At 42.2% G+C, this 22,048-nt stretch overlaps 1 protein-coding gene across 1 annotated transcript in view; it reads right to left on the minus strand.

Moving 5' to 3' along the window:
• The window catches only part of unc119b (unc-119 homolog b (C. elegans)), a 55,483-nt gene that overhangs the window by 32,784 nt on the left and 651 nt on the right, over nucleotides 1-22,048 (minus strand). The window lies entirely within an intron of this gene.

Raw genomic sequence — 22,048 nt, forward strand, 5'->3', positions numbered from 1 at the left:
TATAGACCCCTTGTGTGTGACATCACACATCATGTGACAGTTTCTCCTGGGGGACAACCAGACACCACCTTTCCTGTAAGCAAGGCTTAATCTGTCTTAAATATGGTTCATTTTTGTGCTGTTTTTGGTTCCAGTCATTCAAATAGAAAAAAGATAAAAGGTATTACCATCTCCCTGGGGGGCGGCACGGTGGTGTACTGGTTAGCGCTGTCGCCTCACAGCAAGAAGGTCCTGGGTTCGAGCCCCGGGGCCGGCGAGGGCCTTTCTGTGCGGAGTTTGCATGTTCTCCCCGTGTCCGCGTGGATTTCCTCCGGGTGCTCCGGTTTCCCCCACAGTCCAAAGACATGCAGGTTAGGTTAACTGGTGACTCTAAATTGACTGTAGGTGTGAATGTGAGTGTGAATGGTTGTCTGTGTCTATGTGTCAGCCCTGCGATGACCTGGCGACTTGTCCAGGGTGTACCCCGCCTTTCGCCCGTAGTCAGCTGGGATAGGCTCCAGCTTGCCTGCGATCCTGTAGAAGGATAAAGCGGCTAGAGATAATGAGATGAGATAATGAGATGAGATGAGATGAGATGAGACCATCTCCCTGGAACTTTGTCTCAAACTTCTGATTGTGGCTTACGAACTGGACTTGGGAATTTCTTCCATCCATTATCCATAACCACTTATCCTGTGTAGGGTCGCAGGCAAGCTGGAGCCTATCACAGCTGACTATGGGCGAGAGGTGGGGTACACCCTGGACAAGTCGCGAAATCATCACAGGGCTAACACATAGAGACAAACAACCATTCATGCTCACATCTATGATCAATTTTGAGCCACCAATTAACCTAACCTGCATGTCTTTGGACTGTGGGGGAAACCGGAACACTCGGAGCAAACTCACACAGACATGGGGAGAACATACAAACTCCACACAGAAAGGCCCCCATCAACTACTGGGCTCAGACCCAGAACCTTCTTGCTGCGAGGCAACAGTGCTAACCACTACACCACCGTGCCACCCTGGCATTTCTTTAGAAAGGAAATATCTCTGATCTGGGAGTAGGAGATTTTTTTACAGCAGTAGAAAGAACCCAGTACGCCTTTTTATCTGTAACTGTCAGGGAATCCCTTTGTTTCACTCCAGCTTTGAGCCCACAACAGTGATGCGATATGAGAACAGCTCTCTCCAAGGCCTGCCATACAATCGCAATGTGTGGCTACGATCTTGCTGTTTTTTTTTCCACTGACAATCCACGGAGTTAAAAGTTTTTCAGTCATTTTTTGCAAGTGATTAACCTGAAATACAATAGGTTGTATTCTATCACATGACTTTTGCTTGCGAGTTACTTCCGGTGAATGAAGTGGTGGTCAGGCAAACTGATTTGGCCGCCGTTATGTAAATTGCTAGTGAAACCATCTCCACAGTTTATTCTCGCAGTTTAGAGGCCAATGCACAGTCAAGATACCTTCAGAAAGTTGCTCATTGCAGTGGGATAGATCCTTGAATGACCATCAGTGAACAGAGGAGGTAGTCTGAGGCCCTGTCCACACGGCAACGGATTTAGGTGACCCCGATACAATTGCTTATCGTTTAGGCCTGGCGTCCACATGGCACCGGCGTTTTGGGTGCCCAAAACGCAATCTTTTTGAGAACGGGTTCCAGAGTGGAAAGATCTGGCAACGTTGCCGTTGTGAAGTCGTCTGGATGAGTAGAACGGATTTGTTTACGATGACGTCACAACCACATGTGCTTCACGCCGGGTAGAAGTGTAACGAACTCAATGCGAGTTGTCAACAAATCCTATAACTTGGTTCATGAAACGCGCTTACAAAATATTTTCACTGTGAATATTTATTGTGTAATGGTGCAAAGTGAGAGAGAGAGAGAGAGAGAGAGAGAGAGAGAGAGACTCTGCCCTTAGGGCAGAGTCAATCCCGCCAGCAAAAATAGGGAAAAAAAGGAGCGATCTCACCTCTTCAGATGTTGGTTTAAGTCCTACAATACATTCCTCAAAAAGGGCGTAGAAGAGCAAATTAATCCATCAACGTGTAGCATTCAATTTATTCCGGACCATTAAAGACGCCGCCTTCCGCGTAGAATCATACGTCATCCTCGCCGCCATATTGGATAGGTCAAAGCGGAGAATAAAAATTCATGTGCTGCGTTTAACTGTACCAACAGGTTTACCGTCCAAACGAGATCACATGGGATTACCTTTCACAGGTGAGAAACAATAAATTAATCCATCAACGTGTAGCATTCAATTTATTCCGGACCATTAAAGACGCCGCCTTCCGCGTAGACGTCATCCTCGCTGCCATATTGGATAGGTCAAAGCGGAGAATAAAGATTAGCTGCGTTTAACTGTACCAACAGGTTTGCCGTCCAAACGAGATCACATGGGATTACCTTTCACAGGTGAGACTGGAAAAATACTTTTCATTGTATTTGGTCATTATAATGTAATTTTACGAACAGATTTTCCTGACTTTGTGGCTAATATGAAGTCTCGCGCATAATAGTTTATGCGCATGCGTCCTTACTTCTATTGTTCTGGTGTCTCCGAAGGGACCGTCTTACAGCACCCCTAGAGGTGTGGCATGTGTATTGCATCGTTTTCAGCAAGCGTTGCGTTGCCATATGGACCTGATATTTTACTGATTGTTGCCCATTTGGACGCGATATATTTTTAAATAACATCTCGTTGCCGTTGTCGTGTGGATGTAGCCTGAGACACCACTTATCAGCCAAGATTCAGCTAACTTCAATGTCTCACATGATGACAGAGAGAGCCACGACCCACAGATCACCCTAATGACCCTCTAGGCTGCTAACACCGTTCCCACCTGGGCTCCAGTGATCCTAACAACCTACAGCATGGCTGAGAGTGTCAACGACCCATGTGACCTCAACGACTCTCTTTAGGGTTGTTTTTGGTCCACAAGAGGATAAATACCTGGAGCTCCTCACTAGTCAGACAGAACTGAAGAAGTCTTTCGGATGAGAGGTGAAACGTCTTCAAGGATTTCAAGCAAGTCCAGTTACCTTCTTTAGCATCTATGATCCATTCTTTGAGTTGCCTGACGTCTCAACCTACCTGGTCCTGCAGACATCGTTCTACACGGACAAACAGATGAAAACCTGGAAGAGCATGGAGGAGTACAATTTTTATATGTGGCCGGGTTAAAGATCTGTGGATCAGGACACTACAAAATAAATCCTGTATCGTTTTTGGCTGGGTAAGGAGGAATTTTTGGGCTTTTTGTATGTGTCTTTGTGATGGTTGCTAGGACGCTACAAGAATTAGCATTCGTATCACAGCTGCTTGATTCTCAATCCTCCCTGCTCTTCTCTTCCAGCAAATGATAAGTTGTTTTTTAATTAAAATAGAGAAAATGCAATGAGAAGGTACATTCCAACATCTATGTACATAATGCTAGGCCACAAATCTACATCATCACACCAATCATAAACTCTAATTTCCACGTATATCTATCCTTTGCTTCTTTTTGACTTAGATTATCCAAGTAATCTGGCAGTGAAGTTTTTTTTAGCTGTAGTTTTCTTTGAACTACAGACTTCTGACATTTTCACTACCGCTTGTCTTCAGTATGTAAACAAAGCTCGCTTGTTCCCCAGGACAAGGGTAGCAACGGTTGCTAACATAAATGTGACGTCAGTGCAAGGGGGCGATATGCTGCGACCAATGAACATTGACGCACCTGAAGCGTTGCGAGTGTACAAAAGAAAAATGGGAGAAACAACATCAGAAAGATGTAAGTGAATTCTGTCTGGTTGTAGTGAGAAAAAACAAATGTGTCCTATTATGTAAAACATGTAATCTTATCCATCCATTATCTGTAACCACTTATCCTGTGCAGGGTCACGGGCAAGCTGGAGCCTATCCCAGCTGACTACGGGCGAAAGGCGGGGTACACCCTGGACAAGTCGCCAGATCATCGCAGGGCTGACACATAGAGACAAACAACCATTCACACCTATGGTCAATTTAGAGCTACCAATTAGCCGAACCTGCATGTCTTTGGACTGTGGAGGAAACCCACGCAGACATGGGGAGAACGTGCAAACTTCACACAGAAAGGCCTCCATCGGCCACTGGGCTTGAACCCAGAACCTTCTTGCTGTGAGGCGACAGTGCTAACCACTACACCACCGTGCTGCCTGTGTAATATGATGTACAGAATATTAAATTCCCAATTACAAAACAACCGATGATTAAATGTGTGAAATGAATGAACAGGAAGTGAATCATTCCTGCATGCGTCCTCTCACAATATTTTACCCTCAACTGGGTTTCGGCTCTGTTGTCTGGTTCCTCTCACCGTTTGTTTCTTGTGTCATCTCAGGGAGATTTTCTTTCATACCCTCATCTCTTGTTCATTAGAGATCCAAGTCTACAATCAGATTTCTTTGATAAGGTCTATTGTTAGAAGCGCCGCCATACGAATGCAATTGAAGTGAATTAAATGGAAGTGGCTCGTGAGTTGCTATGACAGTAAAACAGAAACATTGCCACATTGATGACCTGGGAATATTGCTGCTTTCAGGGTGGAATGCCTTGCACTTTGTGTGATCACTTATGCAACAATATTATGATTGAATTTTAATGTAATAAATTGTCTATCAATGAGTATGACAAATGTAAGAAGTGGTAAAAAGAACTTGAGCGGGTTAATCAGTAGTCATCCTGCTGCATTAGTTTTAGCATATAACAGGTATTTTATTGCATTCTAAACAGGGCTAAAGTAATATATTTAACAGTTATTCCACAAAATCGAGTCGTACATGAGCTGATAGCCGACGAGACGTGTGGCACCGAGTTGGCTATAAGCCATGCACGACGAGATTGAGTGGAATAACTGTTTTATTCTATCCACATTTACTGGATTTTGACAAACAGAGCATTTTTATTTTTATTTTTTGCAAATTCGATAAATAAAAACTTTATACAAAACGTCCGACAAAATCATTTCCACTTAGAATATAAACAAACCAGCAAAATGACAGGAGCAATTTGTGAAAAATGCAATAATAATAATTCTTGAAAAAAAATACGTTCTTACCATCAAAAACTTTCATTCCATATTTTGTTGCTTTTTTTGTATTTTTTGGGTTTTGTTTTCAAGTAGAGTTTTTATTTCATCCTCGGTTGGTTCAGCAACACGCGCCGCCATTTTGTTTTTCTCTACTCACAGTATATGAGCTGATAGCCTGGCTACAGGGGATAAAAGTTATCAAGACAGTGGTGCCAGCTGTCATATTTAACATTTTATGGGCGTTTGAACATTGAATAGCCAATCAGAGCATGTGATTGCTCATATCCAGTGAATGAGGATAGAATAATAATGATTATGATAATTATACCACAGTGTGTTTGAATGCTGGAATCTGATTGGTTAGAAGGTGTGCATTCGGAGAGTGTTTGAGAGAGAGAGTGTTATAGTACTCGAGCTCGGTCTCAAGACTACTTTCTGAAACTCTCTGTCTCATCTCATAATTGACCACATTTTTACTCGGTCTTGTCTCGGTCTCAGACGTAGAGGACTCGGGATTTTATTTCAAGACCAGTCAAGTTTACGAACAGTAGTGTTTGGTGTGACGAGTCACCCAAAATGTTCAAACGCCCATAAAATGTTAAATATGACAGCTGGCACCACTGTCTTGATAACTTTTATCCATACCAACATGGGGAACATTCCATAGGAGTTTGCTCAAATTCTGATCACTCCTGTGGGAGGAGTAGCAATTTTCATGAAATTGCACATGACTCCCCTGTAGCCTCATCTATGGTAGGTGGCGCCACTTGGTGAACAATTCTTGTTACCTCCGCCAAGGAGGTTATGTTGTCGGTAGCGTTGGTTTGTTTGTTGGTTGGTTTGTCTGTTAGCAACATTACGGAAAAAGTTATGAACGGATTGCTCTGAAATTTTTTCCAGAGGTGTGACTGGGCACAAGTAACAATCTATTACATTTTGGCGGTGATCCGGATCACCTTCTGGATCCCGGATTTTTTTAAAGGATTCTTGACGGAGGTCTGCGCTCTCCAAGTGCTTTTCTAGTTGGAATATGTCTTGAGAGTCTTCTGGGTGAGTTTCAGTGAAAACATCCCAGCAGTTTACAAAGACTAGCGTTTAATATGATGAGTCACCCCAAAATTTCAGACGCCCATAAAATCATAACTATGACAGGTGGCGCCACCATCTTGACAACTTTTATGCACACCCACCTGGAGAACATTGTATGTGAGTTTGATCAAAATCTGATCACTCCTGTAGGAGGAGTAGCAATTTTTGTAAATTGTGGACGGACGACGACGGACGACGTGTGATTGTATAAGCTCATTCAGCCTGGTCTCCAGCTGGATGAGCTAATAATGAGAGGAGATTCTACATAACAAGCATGCGCTTTTGTAACTGGCCTGTTCTCTCTACATAGTTCCTTTCTAAAACCATTACAGACTGGGAAGGTCTACTTTGAAAAGTCCAGTACATCCCCAAGTCACATCGACATATCTTATTTCAACAACAACAAAGAAACATTTTTCCACAGCATGCCCCCTTCATAAAAACAATGCATATTTTTATTTGTGACCATTAAGACGTGTTTAACAGAGCTATCTTTCAAACCCTCCTGGATGATGTAATTCCCAGAAACAGCATCTGCAGCGCTAAAATGTGATGATCTCATTGAATATCCTCTGACCTTCTTGTGCATCCTCTCTAATGCTGACTGCATGAATTAGTAGCTCAGAGACGGGAAATGTCACTCAGTACAACGCATTCATGGTTGCTGAGCTTCACAGAGGAAAAGGGACGAGACATCAATCCTGTTCCCGACATTCAGACGCTGGGAAAGAAACCATTTATTCCTGTTCAGGACAAAGAAACATGATACACACTGTAAACTGTGGAACAGCAGTTGGTTGAATATGAAGCGCTGACGCATGAAGTCGGTTTACTAATAATGCAGAAGTGATACACTGTTTCTGATGGAGTGTGTGTTAATGGAGGAGCTAAGATCAATATCGAAACTCAGCATCATGTCTGAACTGGTATATGATTTGATAAACATCTGTTAGTGCGCAATAGAAAAACAAAAAGCGAGTCATGAATAATTCTCAACATGAAGTTAAAATGCATTTTAAATATCAAATTACTACTGATACCACCAGATCACTGAACTATTACATCAGGCTCAAATATCTGATCTACTACAAATACATCGTCTATTATTGGATATAAGCAATCGCGCGCTCTGATTGGCTACTCTAGTACTAGGATATCAGCTCATATACCATGAGTAGAGAAAAACAAAATGGCGGAGCATGTTGCTGAACCAACCGAGGACAAAATAAAAACTCTACTTGAAAACAAAACCAGAAAAAAGCAACAAAATATGGAATAAAAGTATTTGATGGTAAGAACATATGTTTTTATTTTCAAGAATTATTATTATTGCATTTTTTTACAAATTGCTGCTGTCATTTCACCAGTTTGTTTACGTTCTAAGCAGAACTGATTTTGTTGTACGTTTTGTATAAAGTTTTCATTGATCAAATTTGCAAAAAATAAAATAAAAATGCTCTGTTTCTCAAAATCCAGTGAATATGGATAGATTAAAACAGTTATTCCACTCAATCTCTGTGCTACGCGCCTCGTCAGCTATCAGCTCATGTATGACTCGATTTCATGGAATAACTGTTAAATATACAAGAAAATATTTAGTATCCTGATATCAACATGCACTGCTTTCATTAAGACTTCCTTTAGACTTATCTTCATCCACCAGAATGAGGAAAAATATGATCTTGGTGATGTTTGGTATTGTTGTTGGATTGAGTGTTTCAGAAACTGTTGATCTCCTGAAATTTTCACAAAAAACATCTCTAGAGTTTAGACAGAATGGGATGAAAAACAAAAAAACATATATTTCAGCAGGAGGAAACCTAACGAAAGAGGTCAGATGAGAAAAGCCAGACTGGTTTGAGTTGACAGGACTCAGGTTAAAGTAGCTTAAACAAGACAGTCAATGACGGCATAGTTCACTCCGGCCCCATCTAGTCTAGAAGGAACGATCTAAAGTGGGCCACCTTGCGCAATAAATGTTGCACACTATATACACTATATACAAGCTACTGTATATATAGAAGCCATATACACCCTAGGAATACCGACCTATTTGCCAGAAAGAATCCAAAATTGTGAGTAATTGACCTTTTTTGTTGAACTGCTGTTGAATTAAGGCTTAATTAGTCCATAACTTCATTAATAATTGTAATTAAGTGAATCTGGGCAGAAGTTATACGCACCCTAGGTACCCCTACCTTCATCTCATCTCTAGCCGCTTTATCCTGTTCTACAGGGTCGCAGGCAAGCTAGAGTCTATCCCAGCTGACTACGGGCGAGAGGCGGGGTACACCCTGGACAAGTCGCCAGGTCATCACAGGGCTGACACATAGACACAGACAACCATTCACACTCACATTCATACCTACGGTCAATTTAGAGTCACCAGTTAACCTAACCTGCATGTCTTTGGACTGTGGGGGAAACCGGAGCACCCGGAGGAAACCCACGCGGACACGGGGAGAACATGCAAACTCCGCACAGAAAGGCCCTCGCCGGCCACGGGGCTCAAACCCGGACCTTCTTGCTGTGAGGTGACAGCGCTAACCACTGCACCACCGTGCCGCCCCCCTACCTTCATGCCAGAAAGAATAAAAGTCGGTGAAGAATTGAGGGAGAAGAAGCGATTTGTGTGGAAACTGCTCATTAGGGCTTAATCACTCCATATCTTCATTATTAACTGCAATTATGCAAATTTGTGTAGAAGCTATATGCACCCCAGGCAGACCCACCTTCCTGCCAAAAGGAATAAAAATCAGTGAAGAACTGAGAGAGAAGAAGTGATTTTTGTGAAATGTGGACGACAACGGACAGATGACGGACCACAGATAATGGCATAAGCTCATCACCTGTCGGCCAGATGAGCTAATAACCACACTTTATAAATGTGGTAAGCAGAAAAGCATCTCAGAACGGACAACACATCAACTCTTGAGGTGGATATGCTATGACAGTAGCTCCTGTCAGCCAAGAACAGAACTCTGACGCTACAGTGGGCTCAGACTCCTCAATATCAGACATTTAGAGATTGGAAAGATCAAACGTTGTGTGCGCTTTTACAACCCCGATTCCAAAAAAGTTGGGACAAAGTACAAATTGTAAATAAAAACAGAATGCAATAATTTACAAACCTCAAAAATTGATATTGTATTCACAATAGAACATAGACAACATATCAAATGTCGAAAGTGAGACATTTTGAAATTTCATGCCAAATATTGGCTCATTTGAAATTTCATGACAGCAACACATCTCAAAAAAGTTGGGACAGGGGCAATAAGAGGCTGTAAAAGTTAAAGGTACAAAAAAGGAACAGCTGGAGGACCAATTTGCAACTCATTAGGTCAATTGGCAATAGGTCATTAACATGACTGAGTATAAAAAGAGCGTCTTGGAGTGGCAGCGGCTCTCAGAAGTAAAGATGGGAAGAGGATCACCAATCCCCCTAATTCTGCGCTGACAAATAGTGGAGCAATATCAGAAAGGAGTTCGACAGTGTAAAATTACAAAGAGTTTGAACATATCATCATCTACAGTGCATAATATCATCAAAAGATTCAGAGAATCTGGAAGAATCTCTGTGTGTAAGGGTCAAGGCCAGAAAACCATACTGGGCGCCCGTGATCTTCGGGCCCTTAGACGGCACTGCATCACATACAGGCATGCTTCTGTATTGGAAATCACAAAATGGGCTCAGGAATATTTCCAGAGAACATTACCTGTGAACACAATTCACCGTGCCATCCGCCATCGCCAGCTAAAACTCTATAGTTCAAAGAAGAAGCTGTATCTAAACGTGATCCAGAAGCGCAGACGTCTTCTCTGGGCCAAGACTCATTTAAAATGGACTGTGGCAAAGTGGAAAACTGTTCTGCGGTCAGACGAATCAAAATTTGAAGTTCTTTATGGAAATCAGGGATGTCGTGTCATTCGGACTAAAGAGGAGAAGGACGACCCAAGTTGTTATCAGCGCTCAGTTCAGAAGCCTGCATCTCTGATGGTATGGGGTTGCATTAGTGCGTGTGGCATGGGCAGCTTACACATCTGGAAAGACACCATCAATGCTGAAAGGTATATCCAGGTTCTAGAGCAACATATGCTCCCATCCAGATGACGTCTCTTTCAGGGAAGACCTTGCATTTTCCAACATGACAATGCCAAACCGCATACTACATCAATTACAGCATCATGGCTGCGTAGAAGAAGGGTCCGGGTACTGAACTGGCCAGTCTGCAGTCCAGATCTTTCGCCCACAGAAAACATTTGGCGCATCATAAAACGGAAGATACGACAAAAAAGACCTAAGACAGTTGAGCAACTAGAATCCTACATTAAACAAGAATGGGTTAACATTCCTATCCCTAAACTTGAGCAACTTGTCTCCTCAGTCCCCAGACGTTTACAGACTGTTGTAAAGAGAAAAGGGGATGTCTCACAGTGGGAAACATGGCCTTGTCCCGACTTTTTTGAGATGTGTTGTTGTCATGAAATTTAAAATCACCTAATTTTTCTCTTTAAATGATACATTTTCTCAGTTTAAACATTTGATATGTCATCTATGTTCTATTCTGAATAAAATATGGAATTTTGAAACTTCCACATCATTGCATTCCGTTTTTATTTACAATTTGTACTTTGTCCCAACTTTTTTGGAATCGGGATTGTAGAAATCTCCAGTTTGCTATACAGAGTTAAAAAGTATTACTTGTCATTCTTTAATAAACTAAAAAGCGTTAGTGTTAACAAACTGCTGTGCTATACAGTAACAGGAATAAAACATGACAGGATGTGCTGTCAGAGGGAAATAATAAATCATGTGCTGAAGTTGATGAATGTCCAAACACCGAAATAAATCAAATGAAACACATCTCAGAACAAAAACAATTCAGCCATCTTCTCATGCACACATCACTGCTTACTTTCATCATGATTTAGCATCAGGATTAAAATGTGATTTCAGTGCATCAGAAGATCTGACTGGTTTTAATATTTACTCTTTAATGATCTCCAGAATATAAATTTATACGTTCACTTCAATAACTGCTCTTCAGGACTTCCATGGATGTCTCAAGTAAATCCTGATACATTTCTCAGAGCATTAAATGAGTCCTGTATTGTCGTGTAACAACGAAACAATCTCGAATTTCCAGCAGTGTATCCTATTAAAGATGAGAACAGAGAACAGGCTGTGTAACCTTTTTAAAGCCCAAGAAAGACACGGATAATAACGGTTAAATTGACTTCAGCCGATCCTAATTGCTGCTTTGTTCAAGTTTAAATGCAGTTGTGCTGCTTTATAACTAATACAGGAAACGACGGCTGTCCAGGGCCCCAGGTCACCCAGAGAAGCTCATTAAGTGTGTGTGAGAGAGAGCGTGACTTGCTTCACTTCAACCAGCACACGCTGTTACCATAGTAAACTCCGGAAAGATGCCTCAGGGATTTAACATGTGTAGCTAAGGGGCTTATAAAGCAGTGTTTCTAAAAATATATACATGAAGGTGCAGGTTGTACACTTTCATCCTTATCTGTTACTAAAAAATATCTGTTTGAAATAGGAAATCTGAACTGAGGAGAAATTTGGGTGCGTGGAATTAGAATATTTAAAATCTTGTTCACTAAATTAACTAAACTTGATTGTTCGATGTGTTTTCCTGCATTTGGTTTGTGAAGAAAAATGCTGTAGGAAGATGCAATTACTTTATTTCAAGGATAACCAAGATATTACTTTATCTTATAAACAGACTACAAGGGCACTTGGTAGAATGCGTATCTCCATCAAGACACATACTATCAACATCAAAATCAAATCACTTGAATCTTGGATAATTCTAAAGCTGTCCACCAAGTTTCATCCAAATCCGTTCACTATGTTTTGAGTTATGTTGGGAAAAGAGAAAAAAAATCCTGGCTCCGCATACTGTACATATCTGGATTTGCATCAAAATCTCATCAGTTGTTCCTTGGCCCATGGTTCACCTTTCCACCAAAATTTCATCAGAATCTGTTCACTACTTTTTGAGTTAAATCGGGAACAGGAAAACAAACAGCAGTGAAAACATAACCTCCTCCAACAAAGTTGATGGAGATAAACAATATTTTGTCTCTCAGTGATGGACAGTAATCAGTCCAACCATTAAAAACTGAATGCATCAGTCAGTATAGAGATGATTAATTTCATATGCACCTGGCTTCTCATCTTAGACCGTACTCACTGACCATGAGGTTGTGCAACAGCCTACAACAGACAAAATGTTCAGCACATTGTGATGGATTAAAAGTTCAAATCCTGTTAATGCTACAGACATTCGTATCCAGGACTCTTGAAAGCAAAACTGGTTGGTTGCACTCTCTGGATGGGAAGGACATATTCTTTTTTTCCCCCCTGTCAGTCACAGTGGCACTAGCCAATCACAGCCATTTATGAGCTCATGTATGAGGAAAAGGGCTGATAAGGGCAACCATGGCCTAAGGGGGGAAGCCATGGCCTAAGGGGGGAAGCCATGACCTAAAGGAGGGCAACCATGGCCTAAAGAGGGGCAGCTATGGTCTAAAGGGGGGCAGTTATGGCCTAAGGGGGGAAGCAATGACCTAAAGGAGGGCAGTTATGGCTTAAAGGGGGGCAACCATGGCCTAAAGGGGGGCAGTTATGGCCTAAGGGGGGAAGCAATGGCCTAAAGGCCAATTTATGCTGACAACGCAGCGTAGCCCCCCCCTTCGCAGATGCTCTGCACGCACCTCCCAAAAATTGTGACCACCGCAGAAGCCTCGCAGACAGCGTCGCAGACAAGAGGGCTCTGATTGGTCCACTCTACATCCGCTGTACATGCACTTCCGCTTCCCTACTTTCCCAGTTTGGTTTGTTTTCACGACCGCCATTTTTAAAAACACGAGCAAAGATGGAGCAGCACGAAGAGCGGTTGATCGAGGAAGTGAGGAAGTACGCACATCTATACGACTCCAGTTCTAGTCATTATAAGTAACTGGAGGATAAACACTCCACTAACCACACCCACCAACTACTCCTAGCGATTTCGCGACTTCGCGCCCCCTTGCATTGTGGCAGTGAATAACATCGCGCACGCCTATTACTCCCCGCTCAACGATAAATTACAACTGTCTGCAAAAAGCTATCTGCGAAAGCCTTGTCGCAAGAGCATGCAGAGGCCCTAAAGGAGGGCAACCGTGGCCTAAATGGGGGCAGCCATGGCCTAAAGAGGGGCAGCCATGGCCTAAAGGGGGGCAGTCATGGCCTAAAGAGGGGAAGTCATGGCTTAAGGGGGGGGTAACCATGGCCTAAATGGGGGCAGTCATGGCCTAAAGTGGGGCAACCATGGCCTAAATGGGGGCAGCCATGGCCTAAAGGGGGGCAGTCATGGCCAAAGGGGGGAAGCAATGGCCTAAAGGGGGGAAGCCATGGCATAAAAGAGGGCAACCGTGGCCTAAAGGGGGGCAGTCATGGCCGAAAGAGGGGCAGTTATGGCCTAAAGGGGGGCAGTTATGGCCTAAGGGGGGAAGCCATGGCCTAAAGGTTAGCGAAGCAGCCTCAGGCCCAAAGGATCACCTGTTTGATTCCCTGGACTGGCAGGAAAAATGTGGGGGGAGTGAATGAACAGCACTTTCCCCTCCCTCTGTATCCATGACTGAAGTGCCCTTGAATAAGGCACCTAACCCCTGGGTGCTGTAGCACAGCTGCCCACTGCTCTGTGTGTGTGTGTGTGTGTGTGTGTGTGTGTGTGTGTGTGTGTGTGTTTTCACTACGTCAGATTTGTTAAATGCAGAGGAAGAATTTCACTGTCTACATGTGACAAAATAAAGACTTCTTCTTAGAGCTTTTCTCTGATTGGTCTGTTCCTCTTCCCTGTGATGCAGCATCATCAGCCATTGAAGAACCGTGGTTAAGTGTCATGTTGCTATATCCAATCAAATCAAATCCAGTCATCAAACCTTAATGACATACAGTACAAACAAATCTTGTGTAATTTTTTAAATGACTATGGAGCCCCTAAAGGGACATGTGTAAAAAATGTTTTGAAAGTATCTGATACACACATTGTTCGTTAGTTGATTTACGATATCTTCTGGTACATTTCGCATTCTTGCATATATCCCTCAGTGCGACCGTTCTCCTGTCAGAAACGCTTCATCATATTTATAGAGTTCAGGCTTCTCTCAGGTGCGCACCAGAAACTTTTTCTGGGTTTTGTGGGTTTTTTTCCCTTGTGGCTCATTTTATGCTGATATTTATTGGTAGTGAAATAACTGTGGAGACTTGGATACAAGATACTTGCCATGGCTTCTCGCTAGAAATAGCTATAAAATACAAGATTCCTGCTGTATCATGCAGTCGACGCTTGTGATGAAAACAGTCAATGAACTTGGATTCTAAGAGAAGATAAATGCCAAATTCTGACTGTTTTATCTCAACGGAATTGAAGCGCACATGGCATATAAATTATGTCTAATCATATTACAAGATTTAATTGTTATTTAATGGATTGAAAAGGAGATTCTTTGCAAAATACAAGGTCTGTTTTTTAATAAATCGCCTGTGAACAAGAGCATTAGCTAGTTAACATCATCATTAGCATTAAAAAAAAGTCATTTGCTTTTACTGCTTTTATATATGTGTCAGTCCACCAGATTTTCAAACCAGATGCTCGTATTATGGATGTTGAGTTCTACCTGCTGCATTAAACTACCAAGCCTCCATATGCAGGAAATACTGTACAACCCAAAGTGAAATTGGACCAAGGGAAGTTACTGTAAATCTGACATGAAATCTTGTGTGCACAACTCAAAAATGGTCCATTTTCCAGGCACTGACTCCAGACGATCCAGAACCTTGTGAATCCATCAGGAGACAATGTCGACTGTAGATTACTGGTGAATTTCCCAGATTTGTTGAGCAACAGAGTACAAAATGCTGCTCGGAAAGTCAAGAAAACACGTGGTGAACTATTAGCACCGCCAAGTGAATGTTGCACGAAAACTGTGCTCACACGATCGATGCATTTTCACTACAAAAATCAAAATGTAATTCGGCGATGTTTATGGCAGAAGGAAGATGTATACTTGTTTCAATCGTGGGTGATGTTCTCATCTCATCTCATTATCTCTAGCCGCTTTATCCTTCTACAGGGTCGCAGGCAAGCTGGAGCCTATCCCAGCTGACTACGGGCGAAAGGCGGGGTACACCCTGGACAAGTCGCCAGGTCATCACAGGGCTGACACATAGACACAAACAACCAGTCACACTCACATTCACACCTACGGTCAATTTAGAGTCGCCAGTTAACCTAACCTGCATGTCTTTGGACTGTGGGGGAAACCGGAGCACCTGGAGGAAACCCACGCGGACACGGGGAGAACATGCAAACTCCACACAGAAAGGCCCTCGCCGGCTACGGGGCTCGAACCCGGACCTTCTTGCTGTGAGGTGACAGCGCTAACCACTACACCACCGTGCCGCCCCCGTGGATGTTAAAAGTGGTAAATGTATCCAGTAGGGGGTGCTATTGAGGTGATTATTCGCTGATAGTTACTGGATCAGCCAGGGAAAACGGTGCAAAATATTGCGCGCTTTTCAACACTGTTTCTACGCATTCTGTAAACAGAGCATCTGGTACAAAAATCCCATGGCGTGACACATATGTAGGTGTACTATTTTTGCATGAAAAGAGCAAGATAGTGACATTATTTGGCAAGTGACGCTCGCATCGGCACAATCCATCGATGTAATTTATGCTGTAAGCATATGATATAGCATCAAAAATGGAAAAAGCCGGATCAACCCTACAACCTTATTACAAACCATTGAGATGTTCAAAGTGAGTCATGTGACATCAGGTTTTTAACGTTTATCCCAGTAAACATGTGAATTACTGCTAAACTGCTATTTTAATATACTGTAAAAACTTAAAACAAATCCTCAGTCTTTAACAAATTAATTATCCATTTTGCTTTAAATAACTTGTAAGGAAATGTGACTGAAGGCAACAATATGTGAAATTAGTTCATTATCTTTCATGGTGTTTAAACACAGTTAATGTTTATCTGAAAATAGAAAATTAGCAGACAAAGTACGGTAACGCATTCCTGCTCGATAGCTAGAGAGTGAAGTTTTTGTATGAAATGCTTGTCTTTGAACATGCTGATGACCTTAACATTCTGAATTAACAATCAGTCTGTAATGTAATATTTAGGATCAGAGTGAGATTTGCAACGGCTTTTCCCACAGAAATGGTGGACACGTGAAAGCTGCACTATCTGAAACCAAGTCCAGCTTCCACAGGATGAATGCACAGATTGCAGAGGAACATGCAATACCCCATGGATGCTTTTCTTAAAAAAAAAGAAGAAAGAAAGAAACAATGCAAATAAAGTCTCTAAAGATAAGAGACATTGAAGAGTGCATTTTGGAGACTTGTGCTTCAGCTTTGTCATGCCAAACTCGCTGTTACTGTCCACTTCTGACAATCTGTGCTTTACTCACAGATATTTCCTTCAGTCATATAGGTTAGAAAATGACTAGATGTTATTATACACGAAAAGAACATAAAAGTATAATTTCATTAACCAGTACAAGCAAACAAATTAAAAACAAAATAGTTATAGCTTCGAAAACTAATATTGTTGTATTTGAGTTGATTTACAGCCCAGAAAAGTTGGGACGCTGTGTAAACTATAAATAAAAGCAGAATGCGATGATTTGTAAATCATGGAAACCCCATATTTCATTGAAAATAGTCCAAAGACAACATATCAAATGTTGAAATTGAGAAATTTTTATTGTTTTTTGAAAAATATGAATTAGGTACCAGTAACATGTTTCAGAAAAGTTGGGACAGGGACAACAAAAGATTGAAAAAGTTGCGTAATGCTAAAAAAACAACAACAACAAACAAAACTAATTTGGTTAATTGGCAACAGGTCAGTAAGATGATTGGGTATAAAAAGAGCATCCCAGAGAGGCGGAGTCTCTCAGAAGTAAAGATGGCGAGGGGTTCACTGCTCTGTGAAAAACTGCGTGGACAAACAGTGCAACAATTTAAGAATAACGTTCTTCAGTGTAAAACTGCAAAGAATTTGTGGATCATATCATCTATGATCCATAATATCATTAAAAGATTCAGAGAATCTGGAGAAATCTCTGTATGCAAGAGACAAGGCTGAAAACTGACATTGGATGCCTGTGATCTTCAGGCCCTCAGGAGACACTGCATTAAAAGCAGACACGTGTCTATAGTGGAAATCACTGTATGGGCTCAGGAACACTTCAGAAAACCATCATCTGTAAAAAACAGTTCATTACTGCATCCACAAATGCAAGTTAAAACCAGATATAAACAATATCCAGAAACACCACCACCTTCTCTGGGCCCGAGCTCTTTTACGATGGACTGAGGCGAAGTGGAAAATTATCCTGAGGTCTAATGAATCAAAAGTAGAAATTCTTTTTAGAAATCATGGACACCACCTCCTCCAGGCTAAAGAGGAGAGGGACCATCCGGCTTGTTATCAGTGCAGAGTTCAAAAGTCAACATCTGTAATGGTATGAGGGTGCATTAGTGCACAAGACATGAGTAGCTTGTACATCTGGGAAAGCATCATTAATGCTGAATGATATATACACGTTTCAGAGTAATGTGCTGCCATCCAGACAAAACCTTTTTCAGGTAAGGCCTTCCTTCTTTCAGCAAGACAATGCTAAACCGCTTTCTGCACATATTAAAACTGCATGGCTCTGTAGAAAAAGAGTCCAGGTGCTAAACTGGCCTCCCTGCAGTCCAGACCTGTCTCCCATTGCAAACATTTGGTGCATTATGAAATGAAAAATATGAAGAATGGGACAACATTTTCTCTTTCAAAACTACAGTAACTGGTCTCCTCAGTTCCCAAACGTTTACAGTGTTGTTAAAAGTAGAGGTGACGCAAAACAGTGGTAAACATGCCCCTGTCCCAACATTTCTGAAACGTGTTGCTGACATCAAATTCAAAATGAGCATATATTTTTCAAAAAACAATATTTCTCAGTTTCAACATTTGATATGTTGTATTTTTACTATTTTCAATGAAATATAGGATTTCCATGATTTGCAAATCATCGTGTTCTGTTTTTATTTACGTTATATACAACATCCCAACTTTTTTGGGAATGAGGTTGTAGTTAAGTTTAGTAACATGATTTTTAAATAAGATAAATTATGATATATTCATGGCACAGTGAGGATCCTCTTCTTGGACTTCTCGAGTGCCTTCAACACCATCCAGCCCCTACTGCTTCAGGACAAACTGAACAGGATGCGAGTGGACCCCTGCCTGGTCACCCGGATCTCCAGCTACCTCACTGACAGGCCGCAGTACATCAGGCTGAAGGACATCACGTCTGACACTGTGATTAGCAGCACCGGAGCACCCCAGGGCACGGTGCTGGCCCCTCTTCTCTTCACCCTGTACACCGCGGACTTCTGCTACAACTCGGAGCTGTGTCACATTCAGAAGTTTGCCAATGACACAGCCATCGTTGGGTATATCAGTGATGACAGAGAGGAAGAGTATAGGAGCCTGGTGAGGGACTTTGCTGTGTGGTGCAACAGGAACCATCTGCAGCTCAACACCTCGAAGACCAAGGAGCTGGTCATTGACTTTGGGAGGTCCAGACAAAGGTCATGACCAGTTCTGCTCGAGGGAGTCGAGGTGGAGGCTGTGGATTCCTACAAGTACCGCGGGCTGTGGCTGGACAGCAAGCTGGACTGGACTTGCAACACCAATCACTTATACAGGAAGGGACAGAGCAGGCTATACTTCCTTAGGAGGCTGCGGTCCTTTAACATCTGCAGGAAACTACTGTGGCTGTTCTATCAGTCTGTGGTCGCCAGTGTCCTGTTTTACACCGTGGTGTGCTGGGGGGGGCAGCACAACCAAGAAGGACACATCCAGACTGGACAAACTGATCAGGCGGGCCGGCTCTGTGGTCGGCATGAAGCTGGACTCTCTGGTGACGGTGGCAGAGAAGAGGTCTATGGACAAACTATTGAACATCATGGACAATGCCAGTCACCCTCTGCACACCGTCATCAGCAACCAGAGGAGCCTGTTCAGTGACAGAATGCTCCTTCCCAAGTGCAGGACGAACAGACTCAAAAACTCCTTTGTCCCTCACACCATCAGACTGTACAACTCCTCTCTGGGGGGGGGGGGGAGGAGGGGTAACAGGAGGACAGAGGACGGGAAGGAGCAGTAGCCTAACCTGACAATAAGCAATACCGGACAATGTGCAATATAATGTGCAATATAAAGTGCAATATCTTTCCTGCCCCCCCCCCCCCACACACACACACACACACACACACTTACCCTAACCCCACTTCTCCCCCCTTTCCCCCCTTCCTCTCTTCCCCATATCTTATTCTTTTATATTTGTATATATAAATACTTAATTTATTTTAATTTAACTAGAAGTTTTCTCTATTTCTTTTCTCTGTTTATCTGTAATGATGCTGCTGGAATCTTAATTTCCCTGAGGGAACCCTCCCAAAGGGATCAATAAAGTTTTATCTAATCTAATCTAATCTAATCTAATCTAATCTAATCTAATATTCAGTATATCATAAATGACTTACAACAAGGAAAACAGACAAAATATGTGAAGTAGTTTGTTGAGTAAATCCCAATTTGATTTTTATTTAAGCCTGCTTCTGCTTTGCATACTTTCTAAATTAATTAAAATTTATCAATATAATTTGTACAACAAGTAGCAATCTAATATACAGCAAGGTCAAAATGCCTGAGACCAGAGACTTGAAATGATAAGAATTAAAACGATAAGAATTATATTATGATCAATAACTTGAATGAAAAGGAGAAACATTTACCTGAATTGCATGAATGAATTTCTTCGTATTTGGTATTTTTGCTTTGATCACAGTGTGCACTTGAGCGTTCTTTGTTTTGAAATGTGTTTATTTCGAGTCTGTGGTCTCACACTTGTCACACAAATGATGTGGAAAACAAGGAGGATGGTTTTACGAGTGACAGAAATGGAAATAACTCAAAATGACAGACTTTTGCTCTTATGAATCTTCCCCATCAATCTGATAAGCTCTGTCACAGTAATAAAAGCTTAAGAGGCATGTTGTGTTCAGAGATGTTTATTTATAGAGAGATTTATGATGATGATGACAGAGCTCATATTTACTGCCTGTTAACTAACAATGCTTAAGCACGGTTTGTCAATCTGAAGATTAAATATAGCTCATCCTTCTGCTTGCGTCTCATCAGGATGATAAAAATGCATGACTAAACACATGACTAAGCTATGACTACAGACTGATCTGTGGTAAACGGATCCTGAATGGGGTATTGGATAGTTTCAAAGGTTAAGGTGTTTGTAGCTGAGGCATTGCAAAAGAAGAAGAAGACTGCACATGAAAACGTCTTGAAGATAGTCGAAGTAATCTAGTAGTATTTTCTATTAGTATATGATTACAATAAACCAGATATAGGATTGTTAGACCTATTTCAAGACATTCAAGCTTGAAAATATCTCGAAATAATCTTGTATTTAGTAATTATATACTGTATGTACACTGATCAGACATGACATTATGACCACTGACAGGTGAAGAACACGGATTAGTTCATTACAGTGGCACCTATCAAGGGTGGGATATATTAGTATTAGGCAGCAAGAGAACAGTCAGTTCTTGAAGTTGATATGTTGAAAGCAGGAAAAATTAGCAAGTGTAAGGAGCGACTTTGACGAGGGATAAATTGTGATGGTGAGATGACTGGGTCTGACTGAACATCTCCAAAATGGCACATCTTGTCTGGTGTTCCTGGTATTCAGTGGTTAGTACCGAACAAAAGTGGTCCAAGGATCCAAAAGACAACCGGTGAACTGGCGACAGGGTCATGGGTGTCGAAGGATTCGCATGGGGCGCGAAGGCGAGCTCATGTGGTCCAGAACAGAAGCCCTACTGTAGCACAAACTGATGATGAATCCTGACACCTTTATGTTTCAGCTCTTCTGTTCTTCTGGATTGGACCATATGGGCAAGCCTTCGTGCTCCTTGTGAATCAATGAGCCTTTGACACCCATGACCCTGTCGCCGGTTCACCGGTTGTCCTTTGGACCACTTTTGTTCAGTACTAACCACTGCATACCATGAACACCCAAGAAGATGTGCCATTTTGGAGATGCTCAGTCAGACCCAGTCATCTCGCCATCACAATTTATCCCTTGTCAAAGTCACTCCTTACGCTTGCCCATTTTTCCTGCTTCCAACACATCAACTTCAAGAAATGACTGTTCTCTTTCTTGCTGCCTAATACTAATATATCCCACCCCTTGACAGGTGTCACTGTAATGAGAGAATCAATGGTCTTCACTTCTTCAACTGGCAGGTTGTCATAATGTTATGACTGGTCGGTGTACACACACACACACACACACACACATATATATATCCATCCATCCATTATCTGTAGCCACTTATCCTGTTCTACAGAGTCGCAGGCAAGCTGGAGCCTATCCCAGCTGACTATGGGCGAGAGGCAGGGTACACCCTGGACAAGTCGCCAGGTCATCGCAGGGCTGATACTGGGACAAACAACCATTCACACTCACATTCACACCTACGCTCAATTTAGAGCCACCAGTTAACCTAACCTGCATGTCTTTGGACTGTAGGGAAACCGGAGCACTCAGAGGAAACCCACGCAGACACGGGGACAACATGCGAACTCCACACAGAAAGGCCCTCGCCGGCCACTGGGCTCGAACCCAGAACCTTCTTGCTGTGAGGCGACAGCGCTAACCACTACACCACCGTGACACCATATATAAGTTATTTGTACTCCTTCCATTGATGATCAACCATGGCATTTCTCATCTCACCTGCAACATGTGG

This window comes from Neoarius graeffei, chromosome 12 (genome assembly GCF_027579695.1).
Source record: "Neoarius graeffei isolate fNeoGra1 chromosome 12, fNeoGra1.pri, whole genome shotgun sequence".
Lineage (NCBI taxonomy): Eukaryota > Metazoa > Chordata > Actinopteri > Siluriformes > Ariidae > Neoarius > Neoarius graeffei.